Source organism: Gasterosteus aculeatus, chromosome 6 (assembly GCF_964276395.1).
Source record: "Gasterosteus aculeatus chromosome 6, fGasAcu3.hap1.1, whole genome shotgun sequence".
NCBI classification, from domain to species: Eukaryota; Metazoa; Chordata; class Actinopteri; order Perciformes; family Gasterosteidae; genus Gasterosteus; species Gasterosteus aculeatus.
In genome coordinates this window covers 11014502-11027579 of record NC_135693.1, presented here as the reverse complement: position 1 = coordinate 11027579, position 13078 = coordinate 11014502, and the positions used below count along the sequence as shown (strand labels likewise).

General features: G+C 38.6%; 54 non-coding genes across 54 annotated transcripts; all 54 read left to right on the top strand.

Moving 5' to 3' along the window:
- The first annotated feature begins 185 nt into the window (after window positions 1-185).
- On the top strand, window positions 186-259 carry trnat-agu (transfer RNA threonine (anticodon AGU)). Its single transcript has one exon. It is a non-coding gene; the product is annotated as a tRNA-Thr (tRNA).
- An 88-nt stretch (window positions 260-347) lies between these two features.
- On the top strand, window positions 348-421 carry trnat-agu (transfer RNA threonine (anticodon AGU)). Its single transcript has one exon. It is a non-coding gene; the product is annotated as a tRNA-Thr (tRNA).
- Window positions 422-552: 131 nt separating this feature from the next.
- On the top strand, window positions 553-626 carry trnat-cgu (transfer RNA threonine (anticodon CGU)). Its single transcript has one exon. It is a non-coding gene; the product is annotated as a tRNA-Thr (tRNA).
- A 395-nt stretch (window positions 627-1021) lies between these two features.
- On the top strand, window positions 1022-1095 carry trnat-agu (transfer RNA threonine (anticodon AGU)). Its single transcript has one exon. It is a non-coding gene; the product is annotated as a tRNA-Thr (tRNA).
- Window positions 1096-1328: 233 nt separating this feature from the next.
- On the top strand, window positions 1329-1402 carry trnat-ugu (transfer RNA threonine (anticodon UGU)). Its single transcript has one exon. It is a non-coding gene; the product is annotated as a tRNA-Thr (tRNA).
- Window positions 1403-1490: 88 nt separating this feature from the next.
- trnat-agu (transfer RNA threonine (anticodon AGU)) lies at window positions 1491-1564 on the top strand. Its single transcript has one exon. It is a non-coding gene; the product is annotated as a tRNA-Thr (tRNA).
- Window positions 1565-1652: 88 nt separating this feature from the next.
- On the top strand, window positions 1653-1726 carry trnat-agu (transfer RNA threonine (anticodon AGU)). Its single transcript has one exon. It is a non-coding gene; the product is annotated as a tRNA-Thr (tRNA).
- Window positions 1727-1814: 88 nt separating this feature from the next.
- trnat-ugu (transfer RNA threonine (anticodon UGU)) lies at window positions 1815-1888 on the top strand. The gene has a single exon. It is a non-coding gene; the product is annotated as a tRNA-Thr (tRNA).
- A 250-nt stretch (window positions 1889-2138) lies between these two features.
- On the top strand, window positions 2139-2212 carry trnat-agu (transfer RNA threonine (anticodon AGU)). Its single transcript has one exon. It is a non-coding gene; the product is annotated as a tRNA-Thr (tRNA).
- Window positions 2213-2462: 250 nt separating this feature from the next.
- On the top strand, window positions 2463-2536 carry trnat-agu (transfer RNA threonine (anticodon AGU)). The gene has a single exon. It is a non-coding gene; the product is annotated as a tRNA-Thr (tRNA).
- A 233-nt stretch (window positions 2537-2769) lies between these two features.
- Window positions 2770-2843, top strand: trnat-ugu (transfer RNA threonine (anticodon UGU)). The gene has a single exon. It is a non-coding gene; the product is annotated as a tRNA-Thr (tRNA).
- An 88-nt stretch (window positions 2844-2931) lies between these two features.
- On the top strand, window positions 2932-3005 carry trnat-agu (transfer RNA threonine (anticodon AGU)). Its single transcript has one exon. It is a non-coding gene; the product is annotated as a tRNA-Thr (tRNA).
- An 88-nt stretch (window positions 3006-3093) lies between these two features.
- On the top strand, window positions 3094-3167 carry trnat-ugu (transfer RNA threonine (anticodon UGU)). Its single transcript has one exon. It is a non-coding gene; the product is annotated as a tRNA-Thr (tRNA).
- Window positions 3168-3417: 250 nt separating this feature from the next.
- On the top strand, window positions 3418-3491 carry trnat-agu (transfer RNA threonine (anticodon AGU)). The gene has a single exon. It is a non-coding gene; the product is annotated as a tRNA-Thr (tRNA).
- An 88-nt stretch (window positions 3492-3579) lies between these two features.
- On the top strand, window positions 3580-3653 carry trnat-agu (transfer RNA threonine (anticodon AGU)). The gene has a single exon. It is a non-coding gene; the product is annotated as a tRNA-Thr (tRNA).
- A 131-nt stretch (window positions 3654-3784) lies between these two features.
- trnat-cgu (transfer RNA threonine (anticodon CGU)) lies at window positions 3785-3858 on the top strand. The gene has a single exon. It is a non-coding gene; the product is annotated as a tRNA-Thr (tRNA).
- Window positions 3859-4091: 233 nt separating this feature from the next.
- On the top strand, window positions 4092-4165 carry trnat-ugu (transfer RNA threonine (anticodon UGU)). Its single transcript has one exon. It is a non-coding gene; the product is annotated as a tRNA-Thr (tRNA).
- Window positions 4166-4253: 88 nt separating this feature from the next.
- trnat-agu (transfer RNA threonine (anticodon AGU)) lies at window positions 4254-4327 on the top strand. The gene has a single exon. It is a non-coding gene; the product is annotated as a tRNA-Thr (tRNA).
- Window positions 4328-4415: 88 nt separating this feature from the next.
- trnat-agu (transfer RNA threonine (anticodon AGU)) lies at window positions 4416-4489 on the top strand. Its single transcript has one exon. It is a non-coding gene; the product is annotated as a tRNA-Thr (tRNA).
- Window positions 4490-4577: 88 nt separating this feature from the next.
- Window positions 4578-4651, top strand: trnat-ugu (transfer RNA threonine (anticodon UGU)). Its single transcript has one exon. It is a non-coding gene; the product is annotated as a tRNA-Thr (tRNA).
- A 250-nt stretch (window positions 4652-4901) lies between these two features.
- trnat-agu (transfer RNA threonine (anticodon AGU)) lies at window positions 4902-4975 on the top strand. Its single transcript has one exon. It is a non-coding gene; the product is annotated as a tRNA-Thr (tRNA).
- Window positions 4976-5063: 88 nt separating this feature from the next.
- trnat-agu (transfer RNA threonine (anticodon AGU)) lies at window positions 5064-5137 on the top strand. The gene has a single exon. It is a non-coding gene; the product is annotated as a tRNA-Thr (tRNA).
- A 393-nt stretch (window positions 5138-5530) lies between these two features.
- trnat-agu (transfer RNA threonine (anticodon AGU)) lies at window positions 5531-5604 on the top strand. The gene has a single exon. It is a non-coding gene; the product is annotated as a tRNA-Thr (tRNA).
- An 88-nt stretch (window positions 5605-5692) lies between these two features.
- Window positions 5693-5766, top strand: trnat-agu (transfer RNA threonine (anticodon AGU)). The gene has a single exon. It is a non-coding gene; the product is annotated as a tRNA-Thr (tRNA).
- A 131-nt stretch (window positions 5767-5897) lies between these two features.
- trnat-cgu (transfer RNA threonine (anticodon CGU)) lies at window positions 5898-5971 on the top strand. Its single transcript has one exon. It is a non-coding gene; the product is annotated as a tRNA-Thr (tRNA).
- A 233-nt stretch (window positions 5972-6204) lies between these two features.
- Window positions 6205-6278, top strand: trnat-ugu (transfer RNA threonine (anticodon UGU)). Its single transcript has one exon. It is a non-coding gene; the product is annotated as a tRNA-Thr (tRNA).
- Window positions 6279-6528: 250 nt separating this feature from the next.
- trnat-agu (transfer RNA threonine (anticodon AGU)) lies at window positions 6529-6602 on the top strand. The gene has a single exon. It is a non-coding gene; the product is annotated as a tRNA-Thr (tRNA).
- Window positions 6603-6690: 88 nt separating this feature from the next.
- On the top strand, window positions 6691-6764 carry trnat-ugu (transfer RNA threonine (anticodon UGU)). Its single transcript has one exon. It is a non-coding gene; the product is annotated as a tRNA-Thr (tRNA).
- A 250-nt stretch (window positions 6765-7014) lies between these two features.
- On the top strand, window positions 7015-7088 carry trnat-agu (transfer RNA threonine (anticodon AGU)). The gene has a single exon. It is a non-coding gene; the product is annotated as a tRNA-Thr (tRNA).
- Window positions 7089-7176: 88 nt separating this feature from the next.
- trnat-agu (transfer RNA threonine (anticodon AGU)) lies at window positions 7177-7250 on the top strand. The gene has a single exon. It is a non-coding gene; the product is annotated as a tRNA-Thr (tRNA).
- Window positions 7251-7643: 393 nt separating this feature from the next.
- On the top strand, window positions 7644-7717 carry trnat-agu (transfer RNA threonine (anticodon AGU)). Its single transcript has one exon. It is a non-coding gene; the product is annotated as a tRNA-Thr (tRNA).
- An 88-nt stretch (window positions 7718-7805) lies between these two features.
- On the top strand, window positions 7806-7879 carry trnat-agu (transfer RNA threonine (anticodon AGU)). The gene has a single exon. It is a non-coding gene; the product is annotated as a tRNA-Thr (tRNA).
- A 131-nt stretch (window positions 7880-8010) lies between these two features.
- On the top strand, window positions 8011-8084 carry trnat-cgu (transfer RNA threonine (anticodon CGU)). Its single transcript has one exon. It is a non-coding gene; the product is annotated as a tRNA-Thr (tRNA).
- A 233-nt stretch (window positions 8085-8317) lies between these two features.
- trnat-ugu (transfer RNA threonine (anticodon UGU)) lies at window positions 8318-8391 on the top strand. The gene has a single exon. It is a non-coding gene; the product is annotated as a tRNA-Thr (tRNA).
- Window positions 8392-8641: 250 nt separating this feature from the next.
- Window positions 8642-8715, top strand: trnat-agu (transfer RNA threonine (anticodon AGU)). The gene has a single exon. It is a non-coding gene; the product is annotated as a tRNA-Thr (tRNA).
- Window positions 8716-8803: 88 nt separating this feature from the next.
- trnat-ugu (transfer RNA threonine (anticodon UGU)) lies at window positions 8804-8877 on the top strand. The gene has a single exon. It is a non-coding gene; the product is annotated as a tRNA-Thr (tRNA).
- A 250-nt stretch (window positions 8878-9127) lies between these two features.
- Window positions 9128-9201, top strand: trnat-agu (transfer RNA threonine (anticodon AGU)). Its single transcript has one exon. It is a non-coding gene; the product is annotated as a tRNA-Thr (tRNA).
- An 88-nt stretch (window positions 9202-9289) lies between these two features.
- On the top strand, window positions 9290-9363 carry trnat-agu (transfer RNA threonine (anticodon AGU)). Its single transcript has one exon. It is a non-coding gene; the product is annotated as a tRNA-Thr (tRNA).
- A 131-nt stretch (window positions 9364-9494) lies between these two features.
- On the top strand, window positions 9495-9568 carry trnat-cgu (transfer RNA threonine (anticodon CGU)). The gene has a single exon. It is a non-coding gene; the product is annotated as a tRNA-Thr (tRNA).
- Window positions 9569-9801: 233 nt separating this feature from the next.
- On the top strand, window positions 9802-9875 carry trnat-ugu (transfer RNA threonine (anticodon UGU)). Its single transcript has one exon. It is a non-coding gene; the product is annotated as a tRNA-Thr (tRNA).
- Window positions 9876-10125: 250 nt separating this feature from the next.
- Window positions 10126-10199, top strand: trnat-agu (transfer RNA threonine (anticodon AGU)). The gene has a single exon. It is a non-coding gene; the product is annotated as a tRNA-Thr (tRNA).
- Window positions 10200-10287: 88 nt separating this feature from the next.
- On the top strand, window positions 10288-10361 carry trnat-ugu (transfer RNA threonine (anticodon UGU)). The gene has a single exon. It is a non-coding gene; the product is annotated as a tRNA-Thr (tRNA).
- Window positions 10362-10611: 250 nt separating this feature from the next.
- trnat-agu (transfer RNA threonine (anticodon AGU)) lies at window positions 10612-10685 on the top strand. Its single transcript has one exon. It is a non-coding gene; the product is annotated as a tRNA-Thr (tRNA).
- An 88-nt stretch (window positions 10686-10773) lies between these two features.
- On the top strand, window positions 10774-10847 carry trnat-agu (transfer RNA threonine (anticodon AGU)). Its single transcript has one exon. It is a non-coding gene; the product is annotated as a tRNA-Thr (tRNA).
- Window positions 10848-10935: 88 nt separating this feature from the next.
- trnat-agu (transfer RNA threonine (anticodon AGU)) lies at window positions 10936-11009 on the top strand. The gene has a single exon. It is a non-coding gene; the product is annotated as a tRNA-Thr (tRNA).
- Window positions 11010-11097: 88 nt separating this feature from the next.
- Window positions 11098-11171, top strand: trnat-agu (transfer RNA threonine (anticodon AGU)). The gene has a single exon. It is a non-coding gene; the product is annotated as a tRNA-Thr (tRNA).
- A 131-nt stretch (window positions 11172-11302) lies between these two features.
- Window positions 11303-11376, top strand: trnat-cgu (transfer RNA threonine (anticodon CGU)). Its single transcript has one exon. It is a non-coding gene; the product is annotated as a tRNA-Thr (tRNA).
- A 233-nt stretch (window positions 11377-11609) lies between these two features.
- On the top strand, window positions 11610-11683 carry trnat-ugu (transfer RNA threonine (anticodon UGU)). The gene has a single exon. It is a non-coding gene; the product is annotated as a tRNA-Thr (tRNA).
- An 88-nt stretch (window positions 11684-11771) lies between these two features.
- On the top strand, window positions 11772-11845 carry trnat-agu (transfer RNA threonine (anticodon AGU)). The gene has a single exon. It is a non-coding gene; the product is annotated as a tRNA-Thr (tRNA).
- A 233-nt stretch (window positions 11846-12078) lies between these two features.
- Window positions 12079-12152, top strand: trnat-ugu (transfer RNA threonine (anticodon UGU)). The gene has a single exon. It is a non-coding gene; the product is annotated as a tRNA-Thr (tRNA).
- An 88-nt stretch (window positions 12153-12240) lies between these two features.
- On the top strand, window positions 12241-12314 carry trnat-agu (transfer RNA threonine (anticodon AGU)). Its single transcript has one exon. It is a non-coding gene; the product is annotated as a tRNA-Thr (tRNA).
- Window positions 12315-12402: 88 nt separating this feature from the next.
- Window positions 12403-12476, top strand: trnat-agu (transfer RNA threonine (anticodon AGU)). The gene has a single exon. It is a non-coding gene; the product is annotated as a tRNA-Thr (tRNA).
- Window positions 12477-12709: 233 nt separating this feature from the next.
- On the top strand, window positions 12710-12783 carry trnat-ugu (transfer RNA threonine (anticodon UGU)). Its single transcript has one exon. It is a non-coding gene; the product is annotated as a tRNA-Thr (tRNA).
- An 88-nt stretch (window positions 12784-12871) lies between these two features.
- trnat-agu (transfer RNA threonine (anticodon AGU)) lies at window positions 12872-12945 on the top strand. Its single transcript has one exon. It is a non-coding gene; the product is annotated as a tRNA-Thr (tRNA).
- The last annotated feature ends 133 nt before the right edge of the window (window positions 12946-13078 follow it).

The following is a 13078-nucleotide window of genomic DNA, read 5'->3' as shown; positions in this document are numbered from 1 at the left end:
TGGGTTTAACAGCTTCAAGTAGAGGCGCTGTGGCTTAGATGGTCAAAGTGCCTGTCTAGTAAACAGGAATTCCTAGGTTCAAATCCCAGCAGTGCCTTTAACCCAGTTTTTGGACTTCATTTTCATAATTAAAACTTTTTTGAATAGAAGTTCAACTCTTTTTTGGTTTAAATGCTTCAAGTAGAGGCGCTGTGGCTTAGTTGGTCAAAGTGCCTGTCTAGTAAACAGGAGATCCTGGGTTCAAATCCCAGCAGTGCCTTTTACCCAGTGTTTTGACTTCATTTTCATAATTAAAACTTTTTTGAAAAGAAGTTCAACTGGTTTTTGGTTTAAACGCTTCAAGTAGAGGCTCTGTGGATTAGTTGGTCAAAGTGCCTGTCTAGTAAACAGGAGATCCTGGGTTCAAATCCCAGCAGTGCCTTTATCCTCTGTTTTGACTTCCTTTTTTTTATTATTCCAACTTGCTGAGATATTACATTTTACTTTTGTGCATTAAAACCTGGTGAAATATAGCTAAACTCAAGATCTTTAGGAATAAAATGCATGTCCAAGGGCTCTGTGGCTTAGTTGGTTAAAGCGCCTGTTTCGTAAACAGGAGACCCTGGGTTCAAATCCCAGCAGGGCCTTCGTCGCTATAATATTCATTTAGTGTTCATAATGCCTTGTTTACAAACGAGATTCCAGTTTCATAGGGACGAGTCTACTAACAAAGGCAATGTGGTTTGATGCTTGACTGACTGTCTCAAAAGATCCTGTTTAATTCTCGACCCCATCTTTAAAAGTTTAACAGCATTTTTAGATTTCCAACATGGTAAAAATGAATTAAATTTAATCGTTTTCAGGAAAAACTTAAAACAGTGGCGCTGTGGCTTAGCTGGTCAAAGTGCCTGTCTAGTATACAGGAATTCCTAGGTTCAAATCCCAGCAGTGCCTTTAAAAATGTTTCTTGTCTTCATTTTTCTGATTAAAACTTTTTTGAAAAGAAGTTCAACTTGTTTTTGGTTTAAACACTTCAAGCAGAGGCGCTGTGGCTTAGTTGGTCAAAGTGCCTGTCTAGTAAACAGGAGATCCTGGGTTCAAATCCCAGCAGGGCCTTCGTCGCTATAATATTCATTTAGTGTTCATAATGCCTTGTTTACAAACGAGATTCCAGTTTCATAGGGACGAGTCTACTAACAAAGGCAATGTGGTTTGATGCTTGACTGACTGTCTCAAAAGATCCTGTTTAATTCTCGACCCCATCTTTAAAAGTTTAACAGCATTTTTAGATTTCCAACATGGTAAAAATGAATTAAATTTAATCGTTTTCAGGAAAAACTTAAAACAGTGGCGCTGTGGCTTAGCTGGTCAAAGTGCCTGTCTTGTAAACAGGAGATCCTGGGTTCAAATCCCAGCAGTGCCTTTAACCCAGTGTTTTGACTTCATTTTCATAATTAAAACTTTTTTGAAAAGAAGTTCAACTCGTTTTTGGTTTAAACGCTTCAAGTAGAGGCGCTGTGGCTTAGTTGGTCAAAGTGCCTGTCTAGTAAACAGGAGATCCTGGGTTCAAATCCCAGCAGTGCCTTTAACCCAGTGTTTTGACTTCATTTTCATAATTAAATCTTTTTTGAAAAGAAGTTCAACTCGTTTTTGGTTTAAACGCTTCAAGCAGAGGCGCTGTGGCTTAGTTAGTCAAAGTGCCTGTCTAGTAAACAGGAGATCCTGGGTTCAAATCCCAGCAGTGCCTTTAAAAATGTTTCTTGTCTTCATTTTTCTGATTAAAACTTTTTTGAAAAGAAGTTCAACTTGTTTTTGGTTTAAACACTTCAAGCAGAGGCGCTGTGGCTTAGTTGGTCAAAGTGCCTGTCTTGTAAACAGGAGATCCTGGGTTCAAATCCCGGCAGTGCCTTTAACCCAGTGTTTTCACTTCATTTTCATAATTAAAACTTTTTTGAAAAGAAGTTCAACTCGTTTTGGGTTTAACATCTTCAAGTAGAGGCGCTGTGGCTTAGATGGTCAAAGTGCCTGTCTAGTAAACAGGAATTCCTAGGTTCAAATCCCAGCAGTGCCTTTAACCCAGTTTTTGGACTTCATTTTCATAATTAAAACTTTTTTGAATAGAAGTTCAACTCTTTTTTGGTTTAAATGCTTCAAGTAGAGGCGCTGTGGCTTAGTTGGTCAAAGTGCCTGTCTAGTAAACAGGAGATCCTGGGTTCAAATCCCAGCAGTGCCTTTTACCCAGTGTTTTGACTTCATTTTCATAATTAAAACTTTTTTGAAAAGAAGTTCAACTGGTTTTTGGTTTAAACGCTTCAAGTAGAGGCTCTGTGGATTAGTTGGTCAAAGTGCCTGTCTAGTAAACAGGAGATCCTGGGTTAAAATCCCAGCAGTGCCTTTTACCCAGTGTTTTGACTTCATTTTCATTAATAAAACTTTTTTGAAAAGAAGTTCAACTGGTTTTTGGTTTAAACGCTTCAAGTAGAGGCTCTGTGGATTAGTTGGTCAAAGTGCCTGTCTAGTAAACAGGAGATCCTGGGTTCAAATCCCAGCAGTGCCTTCGTCGCTATAATATTCATTTAGTGTTCATAATGCCTTGTTTACAAACGAGATTCCAGTTTCATAGGGACGAGTCTACTAACAAAGGCAATGTGGTTTGATGCTTGACTGACTGTCTCAAAAGATCCTGTTTAATTCTCGACCCCATCTTTAAAAGTTTAACAGCATTTTTAGATTTCCAACATGGTAAAAATGAATTAAATTTAATCGTTTTCAGGAAAAACTTAAAACAGTGGCGCTGTGGCTTAGCTGGTCAAAGTGCCTGTCTTGTAAACAGGAGATCCTGGGTTCAAATCCCAGCAGTGCCTTTAACCCAGTGTTTTGACTTCATTTTCATAATTAAAACTTTTTTGAAAAGAAGTTCAACTCGTTTTTGGTTTAAACGCTTCAAGTAGAGGCGCTGTGGCTTAGTTAGTCAAAGTGCCTGTCTAGTAAACAGGAGATCCTGGGTTCAAATCCCAGCAGTGCCTTTAAAAATGTTTCTTGTCTTCATTTTTCTGATTAAAACTTTTTTGAAAAGAAGTTCAACTTGTTTTTGGTTTAAACACTTCAAGCAGAGGCGCTGTGGCTTAGTTGGTCAAAGTGCCTGTCTTGTAAACAGGAGATCCTGGGTTCAAATCCCGGCAGTGCCTTTAACCCAGTGTTTTCACTTCATTTTCATAATTAAAACTTTTTTGAAAAGAAGTTCAACTCGTTTTGGGTTTAACAGCTTCAAGTAGAGGCGCTGTGGCTTAGATGGTCAAAGTGCCTGTCTAGTAAACAGGAATTCCTAGGTTCAAATCCCAGCAGTGCCTTTAACCCAGTTTTTGGACTTCATTTTCATAATTAAAACTTTTTTGAATAGAAGTTCAACTCTTTTTTGGTTTAAATGCTTCAAGTAGAGGCGCTGTGGCTTAGTTGGTCAAAGTGCCTGTCTAGTAAACAGGAGATCCTGGGTTCAAATCCCAGCAGTGCCTTTTACCCAGTGTTTTGACTTCATTTTCATAATTAAAACTTTTTTGAAAAGAAGTTCAACTGGTTTTTGGTTTAAACGCTTCAAGTAGAGGCTCTGTGGATTAGTTGGTCAAAGTGCCTGTCTAGTAAACAGGAGATCCTGGGTTCAAATCCCAGCAGTGCCTTTATCCTCTGTTTTGACTTCCTTTTTTTTATTATTCCAACTTGCTGAGATATTACATTTTACTTTTGTGCATTAAAACCTGGTGAAATACAGCTAAACTCAAGATCTTTAGGAATAAAATGCATGTCCAAGGGCTCTGTGGCTTAGTTGGTTAAAGCGCCTGTTTCGTAAACAGGAGACCCTGGGTTCAAATCCCAGCAGGGCCTTCGTCGCTATAATATTCATTTAGTGTTCATAATGCCTTGTTTACAAACGAGATTCCAGTTTCATAGGGACGAGTCTACTAACAAAGGCAATGTGGTTTGATGCTTGACTGACTGTCTCAAAAGATCCTGTTTAATTCTCGACCCCATCTTTAAAAGTTTAACAGCATTTTTAGATTTCCAACATGGTAAAAATGAATTAAATTTAATCGTTTTCAGGAAAAACTTAAAACAGTGGCGCTGTGGCTTAGCTGGTCAAAGTGCCTGTCTTGTAAACAGGAGATCCTGGGTTCAAATCCCAGCAGTGCCTTTAACCCAGTGTTTTGACTTCATTTTCATAATTAAAACTTTTTTGAAAAGAAGTTCAACTCGTTTTTGGTTTAAATGCTTCAAGTAGAGGCGCTGTGGCTTAGTTGGTCAAAGTGCCTGTCTAGTAAACAGGAGATCCTGGGTTCAAATCCCAGCAGTGCCTTTAACCCAGTGTTTTGACTTCATTTTCATAATTAAATCTTTTTTGAAAAGAAGTTCAACTCGTTTTTGGTTTAAACGCTTCAAGCAGAGGCGCTGTGGCTTAGTTAGTCAAAATGCCTGTCTAGTAAACAGGAGATCCTGGGTTCAAATCCCAGCAGTGCCTTTAAAAATGTTTCTTGTCTTCATTTTTCTGATTAAAACTTTTTTGAAAAGAAGTTCAACTTGTTTTTGGTTTAAACACTTCAAGCAGAGGCGCTGTGGCTTAGTTGGTCAAAGTGCCTGTCTTGTAAACAGGAGATCCTGGGTTCAAATCCCGGCAGTGCCTTTAACCCAGTGTTTTCACTTCATTTTCATAATTAAAACTTTTTTGAAAAGAAGTTCAACTCGTTTTGGGTTTAACAGCTTCAAGTAGAGGCGCTGTGGCTTAGATGGTCAAAGTGCCTGTCTAGTAAACAGGAATTCCTAGGTTCAAATCCCAGCAGTGCCTTTAACCCAGTGTTTGGACTTCATTTTCATAATTAAAACTTTTTTGAAAAGAAGTTCAACTCGTTTTTGGTTTAAACACTTCAAGCAGAGGCGCTGTGGATTAGTTGGTCAAAGTGCCTGTCTAGTAAACAGGAGATCCTGGGTTCAAATCCCGGCAGTGCCTTTTACCCAGTGTTTTGACTTCATTTTCATTAATAAAACTTTTTTGAAAAGAAGTTCAACTGGTTTTTGGTTTAAACGCTTCAAGTAGAGGCTCTGTGGATTAGTTGGTCAAAGTGCCTGTCTAGTAAACAGGAGATCCTGGGTTCAAATCCCAGCAGTGCCTTTATCCTCTGTTTTGACTTCCTTTTTTTTATTATTCCAACTTGCTGAGATATTACATTTTACTTTTGTGCATTAAAACCTGGTGAAATACAGCTAAACTCAAGATCTTTAGGAATAAAATGCATGTCCAAGGGCTCTGTGGCTTTAACCCAGTGTTTTCACTTCATTTTCATAATTAAAACTTTTTTGAAAAGAAGTTCAACTCGTTTTGGGTTTAACAGCTTCAAGTAGAGGCGATGTGGCTTAGATGGTCAAAGTGCCTGTCTAGTAAACAGGAATTCCTAGGTTCAAATCCCAGCAGTGCCTTTAACCCAGTTTTTGGACTTCATTTTCATAATTAAAACTTTTTTGAATAGAAGTTCAACTCTTTTTTGGTTTAAATGCTTCAAGTAGAGGCGCTGTGGCTTAGTTGGTCAAAGTGCCTGTCTAGTAAACAGGAGATCCTGGGTTCAAATCCCAGCAGTGCCTTTTACCCAGTGTTTTGACTTCATTTTCATAATTAAAACTTTTTTGAAAAGAAGTTCAACTGGTTTTTGGTTTAAACGCTTCAAGTAGAGGCTCTGTGGATTAGTTGGTCAAAGTGCCTGTCTAGTAAACAGGAGATCCTGGGTTCAAATCCCAGCAGTGCCTTTAACCTCTGTTTTGACTTCCTTTTTTTTATTATTCCAACTTGCTGAGATATTACATTTTACTTTTGTGCATTAAAACCTGGTGAAATACAGCTAAACTCAAGATCTTTAGGAATAAAATGCATGTCCAAGGGCTCTGTGGCTTAGTTGGTTAAAGCGCCTGTTTCGTAAACAGGAGACCCTGGGTTCAAATCCCAGCAGGGCCTTCGTCGCTATAATATTCATTTGGTGTTCATAATGCCTTGTTTACAAACGAGATTCCAGTTTCATAGGGACGAGTCTACTAACAAAGGCAATGTGGTTTGATGCTAGACTGACTGTCTCAAAAGATCCTGTTTAATTCTCGACCCCATCTTTAAAAGTTTAACAGCATTTTTAGATTTCCAACATGGTAAAAATGAATTAAATTTAATCGTTTTCAGGAAAAACTTAAAACAGTGGCGCTGTGGCTTAGCTGGTCAAAGTGCCTGTCTTGTAAACAGGAGATCCTGGGTTCAAATCCCAGCAGTGCCTTTAACCCGGTGTTTTCACTTCATTTTCATAATTAAAACTTTTTTGAAAAGAAGTTTAACTCGTTTTGGGTTTAACAGCTTCAAGTAGAGGCGCTGTGGCTTAGATGGTCAAAGTGCCTGTCTAGTAAACAGGAATTCCTAGGTTCAAATCCCAGCAGTGCCTTTAACCCAGTGTTTTGACTTCATTTTCATAATTAAATCTTTTTTGAAAAGAAGTTCAACTCGTTTTTGGTTTAAACGCTTCAAGCAGAGGCGCTGTGGCTTAGTTAGTCAAAATGCCTGTCTAGTAAACAGGAGATCCTGGGTTCAAATCCCAGCAGTGCCTTTAAAAATGTTTCTTGTCTTCATTTTTCTGATTAAAACTTTTTTGAAAAGAAGTTCAACTTGTTTTTGGTTTAAACACTTCAAGCAGAGGCGCTGTGGCTTAGTTGGTCAAAGTGCCTGTCTTGTAAACAGGAGATCCTGGGTTCAAATCCCGGCAGTGCCTTTAACCCAGTGTTTTCACTTCATTTTCATAATTAAAACTTTTTTGAAAAGAAGTTCAACTCGTTTTGGGTTTAACAGCTTCAAGTAGAGGCGCTGTGGCTTAGATGGTCAAAGTGCCTGTCTAGTAAACAGGAATTCCTAGGTTCAAATCCCAGCAGTGCCTTTAACCCAGTGTTTGGACTTCATTTTCATAATTAAAACTTTTTTGAAAAGAAGTTCAACTCGTTTTTGGTTTAAACACTTCAAGCAGAGGCGCTGTGGATTAGTTGGTCAAAGTGCCTGTCTAGTAAACAGGAGATCCTGGGTTCAAATCCCGGCAGTGCCTTTTACCCAGTGTTTTGACTTCATTTTCATTAATAAAACTTTTTTGAAAAGAAGTTCAACTGGTTTTTGGTTTAAACGCTTCAAGTAGAGGCTCTGTGGATTAGTTGGTCAAAGTGCCTGTCTAGTAAACAGGAGATCCTGGGTTCAAATCCCAGCAGTGCCTTTATCCTCTGTTTTGACTTCCTTTTTTTTATTATTCCAACTTGCTGAGATATTACATTTTACTTTTGTGCATTAAAACCTGGTGAAATACAGCTAAACTCAAGATCTTTAGGAATAAAATGCATGTCCAAGGGCTCTGTGGCTTTAACCCAGTGTTTTCACTTCATTTTCATAATTAAAACTTTTTTGAAAAGAAGTTCAACTCGTTTTGGGTTTAACAGCTTCAAGTAGAGGCGATGTGGCTTAGATGGTCAAAGTGCCTGTCTAGTAAACAGGAATTCCTAGGTTCAAATCCCAGCAGTGCCTTTAACCCAGTTTTTGGACTTCATTTTCATAATTAAAACTTTTTTGAATAGAAGTTCAACTCTTTTTTGGTTTAAATGCTTCAAGTAGAGGCGCTGTGGCTTAGTTGGTCAAAGTGCCTGTCTAGTAAACAGGAGATCCTGGGTTCAAATCCCAGCAGTGCCTTTTACCCAGTGTTTTGACTTCATTTTCATAATTAAAACTTTTTTGAAAAGAAGTTCAACTGGTTTTTGGTTTAAACGCTTCAAGTAGAGGCTCTGTGGATTAGTTGGTCAAAGTGCCTGTCTAGTAAACAGGAGATCCTGGGTTCAAATCCCAGCAGTGCCTTTAACCTCTGTTTTGACTTCCTTTTTTTTATTATTCCAACTTGCTGAGATATTACATTTTACTTTTGTGCATTAAAACCTGGTGAAATACAGCTAAACTCAAGATCTTTAGGAATAAAATGCATGTCCAAGGGCTCTGTGGCTTAGTTGGTTAAAGCGCCTGTTTCGTAAACAGGAGACCCTGGGTTCAAATCCCAGCAGGGCCTTCGTCGCTATAATATTCATTTGGTGTTCATAATGCCTTGTTTACAAACGAGATTCCAGTTTCATAGGGACGAGTCTACTAACAAAGGCAATGTGGTTTGATGCTAGACTGACTGTCTCAAAAGATCCTGTTTAATTCTCGACCCCATCTTTAAAAGTTTAACAGCATTTTTAGATTTCCAACATGGTAAAAATGAATTAAATTTAATCGTTTTCAGGAAAAACTTAAAACAGTGGCGCTGTGGCTTAGCTGGTCAAAGTGCCTGTCTTGTAAACAGGAGATCCTGGGTTCAAATCCCAGCAGTGCCTTTAACCCGGTGTTTTCACTTCATTTTCATAATTAAAACTTTTTTGAAAAGAAGTTTAACTCGTTTTGGGTTTAACAGCTTCAAGTAGAGGCGCTGTGGCTTAGATGGTCAAAGTGCCTGTCTAGTAAACAGGAATTCCTAGGTTCAAATCCCAGCAGTGCCTTTAACCCAGTGTTTTGACTTCATTTTCATAATTAAATCTTTTTTGAAAAGAAGTTCAACTCGTTTTTGGTTTAAACGCTTCAAGCAGAGGCGCTGTGGCTTAGTTGGTCAAAGTGCCTGTCTAGTAAACAGGAGATCCTGGGTTCAAATCCCAGCAGTGCCTTTAAAAATGTTTCTTGTCTTCATTTTTCTGATTAAAACTTTTTTGAAAAGAAGTTCAACTTGTTTTTGGTTTAAACACTTCAAGCAGAGGCGCTGTGGCTTAGTTGGTCAAAGTGCCTGTCTTGTAAACAGGAGATCCTGGGTTCAAATCCCAGCAGTGCCTTTAACCCAGTGTTTTCACTTCATTTTCATAATTAAAACTTTTTTGAAAAGAAGTTAAACTCGTTTTGGGTTTAACAGCTTCAAGTAGAGGCGCTGTGGCTTAGATGGTCAAAGTGCCTGTCTAGTAAACAGGAATTCCTAGGTTCAAATCCCAGCAGTGCCTTTAACCCAGTTTTTGGACTTCATTTTCATAATTAAAACTTTTTTGAAAAGAAGTTCAACTGGTTTTTGGTTTAAACACTTCAAGTAGAGGCTCTGTGGATTAGTTGGTCAAAGTGCCTGTCTAGTAAACAGGAGATCCTGGGTTCAAATCCCAGCAGTGCCTTTTACCCAGTGTTTTGACTTCATTTTCATAATTAAAACTTTTTTGAAAAGAAGTTCAACTGGTTTTTGGTTTAAACGCTTCAAGTAGAGGCTCTGTGGATTAGTTGGTCAAAGTGCCTGTCTAGTAAACAGGAGATCCTGGGTTCAAATCCCAGCAGTGCCTTTAACCTCTGTTTTGACTTCCTTTTTTTTATTCTTCCAACTTGCTGAGATATTACATTTTACTTTTGTGCATTAAAACCTGGTGAAATACAGCTAAACTCAAGATCTTTAGGAATAAAATGCATGTCCAAGGGCTCTGTGGCTTAGTTGGTTAAAGCGCCTGTTTCGTAAACAGGAGACCCTGGGTTCAAATCCCAGCAGGGCCTTCGTCGCTATAATATTCATTTGGTGTTCATAATGCCTTGTTTACAAACGAGATTCCAGTTTCATAGGGACGAGTCTACTAACAAAGGCAATGTGGTTTGATGCTAGACTGACTGTCTCAAAAGATCCTGTTTAATTCTCGACCCCATCTTTAAAAGTTTAACAGCATTTTTAGATTTCCAACATGGTAAAAATGAATTAAATTTAATCGTTTTCAGGAAAAACTTAAAACAGTGGCGCTGTGGCTTAGCTGGTCAAAGTGCCTGTCTTGTAAACAGGAGATCCTGGGTTCAAATCCCAGCAGTGCCTTTAACCCGGTGTTTTCACTTCATTTTCATAATTAAAACTTTTTTGAAAAGAAGTTCAACTCGTTTTGGGTTTAACAGCTTCAAGTAGAGGCGCTGTGGCTTAGATGGTCAAAGTGCCTGTCTAGTAAACAGGAATTCCTAGGTTCAAATCCCAGCAGTGCCTTTAACCCAGTGTTTTGACTTCATTTTCATAAATAAATCTTTTTTGAAAAGAAGTTCAACTCGTTTTTGGTTTAAACGCTTCAAGCAGAGGCGCTGTGGCTTAGTTGGTCAAAGTGCCTGTCTAGTAAACAGGAGATCCTGGGTTCAAATCCCAGCAGTGCCTTTAAAAATGTTTCTTGTCTTCATTTTTCTGATTAAAACTTTTTTGAAAAGAAGTTCAACTTGTTTTTGGTTTAAACACTTCAAGCAGAGGCGCTCTGGCTTAGTTGGTCAAAGTGCCTGTCTTGTAAACAGGAGATCCTGGGTTCAAATCCCAGCAGTGCCTTTAACCCAGTGTTTTCACTTCATTTTCATAATTAAAACTTTTTTGAAAAGAAGTTCAACTCGTTTTGGGTTTAACAGCTTCAAGTAGAGGCGCTGTGGCTTAGATGGTCAAAGTGCCTGTCTAGTAAACAGGAATTCCTAGGTTCAAATCCCAGCAGTGCCTTTAACCCAGTTTTTGGACTTCATTTTCATAATTAAAACTTTTTTGAAAAGAAGTTCAACTGGTTTTTGGTTTAAACACTTCAAGTAGAGGCTCTGTGGATTAGTTGGTCAAAGTGCCTGTCTAGTAAACAGGAGATCCTGGGTTCAAATCCCAGCAGTGCCTTTTACCCAGTGTTTTGACTTCATTTTCATAATTAAAACTTTTTTGAAAAGAAGTTCAACTGGTTTTTGGTTTAAACGCTTCAAGTAGAGGCTCTGTGGATTAGTTGGTCAAAGTGCCTGTCTAGTAAACAGGAGATCCTGGGTTCAAATCCCAGCAGTGCCTTTTACCCAGTGTTTTGACTTCATTTTCATTAATAAAACTTTTTTGAAAAGAAGTTCAACTGGTTTTTGGTTTAAACGCTTCAAGTAGAGGCTCTGTGGATTAGTTGGTCAAAGTGCCTGTCTAGTGAACAGGAGATCCTGGGTTCAAATCCCAGCAGTGCCTTTTACCCAGTGTTTTGACTTCATTTTCATAATTAAAACTTTTTTGAAAAGAAGTTCAACTGGTTTTTGGTTTAAACGCTTCAAGTAGAGGCTCTGTGGATTAGTTGGTCAAAGTGCCTGTCTAGTAAACAGGAGATCCTGGGTTCAAATCCCAGCAGTGCCTTTATCCTCTGTTTTGACTTCCTTTTTTTTATTATTCCAACTTGCTGAGATATTACATTTTACTTTTGTGCATTAAAACCTGGTGAAATACAGCTAAACTCAAGATCTTTAGGAATAAAATGCATGTCCAAGGGCTCTGTGGCTTAGTTGGTTAAAGCGCCTGTTTCGTAAACAGGAGACCCTCGGTTCAAATCCCAGCAGGGCCTTCGTCGCTATAATATTCATTTAGTGTTCATAATGCCTTGTTTACAAACGAGATTCCAGTTTCATAGGGACGAGTCTACTAACAAAGGCAATGTGGTTTGATGCTTGACTGACTGTCTCAAAAGATCCTGTTTAATTCTCGACCCCATCTTTAAAAGTTTAACAGCATTTTTAGATTTCCAACATGGTAAAAATGAATTAAATTTAATCGTTTTCAGGAAAAACTTAAAACAGTGGCGCTGTGGCTTAGCTGGTCAAAGTGCCTGTCTTGTAAACAGGAGATCCTGGGTTCAAATCCCAGCAGTGCCTTTAACCCAGTGTTTTGACTTCATTTTCATAATTAAAACTTTTTTGAAGAGAAGTTCAACTCGTTTTTGGTTTAAATGCGTCAAGTAGAGGCGCTGTGGCTTAGTTGGTCAAAGTGCCTGTCTAGTAAACAGGAGATCCTGGGTTCAAATCCCAGCAGGGCCTTCGTCGCTATAATATTCATTTAGTGTTCATAATGCCTTGTTTACAAACGAGATTCCAGTTTCATAGGGACGAGTCTACTAACAAAGGCAATGTGGTTTGATGCTTGACTGACTGTCTCAAAAGATCCTGTTTAATTCTCGACCCCATCTTTAAAAGTTTAACAGCATTTTTAGATTTCCAACATGGTAAAAATGAATTAAATTTAATCGTTTTCAGGAAAAACTTAAAACAGTGGCGCTGTGGCTTAGCTGGTCAAAGTGCCTGTCTTGTAAACAGGAGATCCTGGGTTCAAATCCCAGCAGTGCCTTTAACCCAGTGTTTTGACTTCATTTTCATAATTAAAACTTTTTTGAAAAGAAGTTCAACTCGTTTTTGGTTTAAACGCTTCAAGTAGAGGCGCTGTGGCTTAGTTGGTCAAAGTGCCTGTCTAGTAAACAGGAGATCCTGGGTTCAAATCCCGGCAGTGCCTTTAACCCAGTGTTTTCACTTCATTTTCATAATTAAAACTTTTTTGAAAAGAAGTTCAACTCGTTTTTGGTTTAAATGCTTCAAGTAGAGGCGCTGTGGCTTAGTTGGTCAAAGTGCCTGTCTAGTAAACAGGAGATCCTGGGTTCAAATCCCAGCAGGGCCTTCGTCGCTATAATATTCATTTAGTGTTCATAATGCCTTGTTTACAAACGAGATTCCAGTTTCATAGGGACGAGTCTACTAACAAAGGCAATGTGGTTTGATGCTTGACTGACTGTCTCAAAAGATCCTGTTTAATTCTCGACCCCATCTTTAAAAGTTTAACAGCATTTTTAGATTTCCAACATGGTAAAAATGAATTAAATTTAATCGTTTTCAGGAAAAACTTAAAACAGTGGCGCTGTGGCTTAGCTGGTCAAAGTGCCTGTCTTGTAAACAGGAGATCCTGGGTTCAAATCCCAGCAGTGCCTTTAACCCAGTGTTTTGACTTCATTTTCATAATTAAAACTTTTTTGAAGAGAAGTTCAACTCGTTTTTGGTTTAAATGCGTCAAGTAGAGGCGCTGTGGCTTAGTTGGTCAAAGTGCCTGTCTAGTAAACAGGAGATCCTGGGTTCAAATCCCAGCAGGGCCTTCGTCGCTATAATATTCATTTAGTGTTCATAATGCCTTGTTTACAAACGAGATTCCAGTTTCATAGGGACGAGTCTACTAACAAAGGCAATGTGGTTTGATGCTTGACTGACTGTCTCAAAAGATCCTGTTTA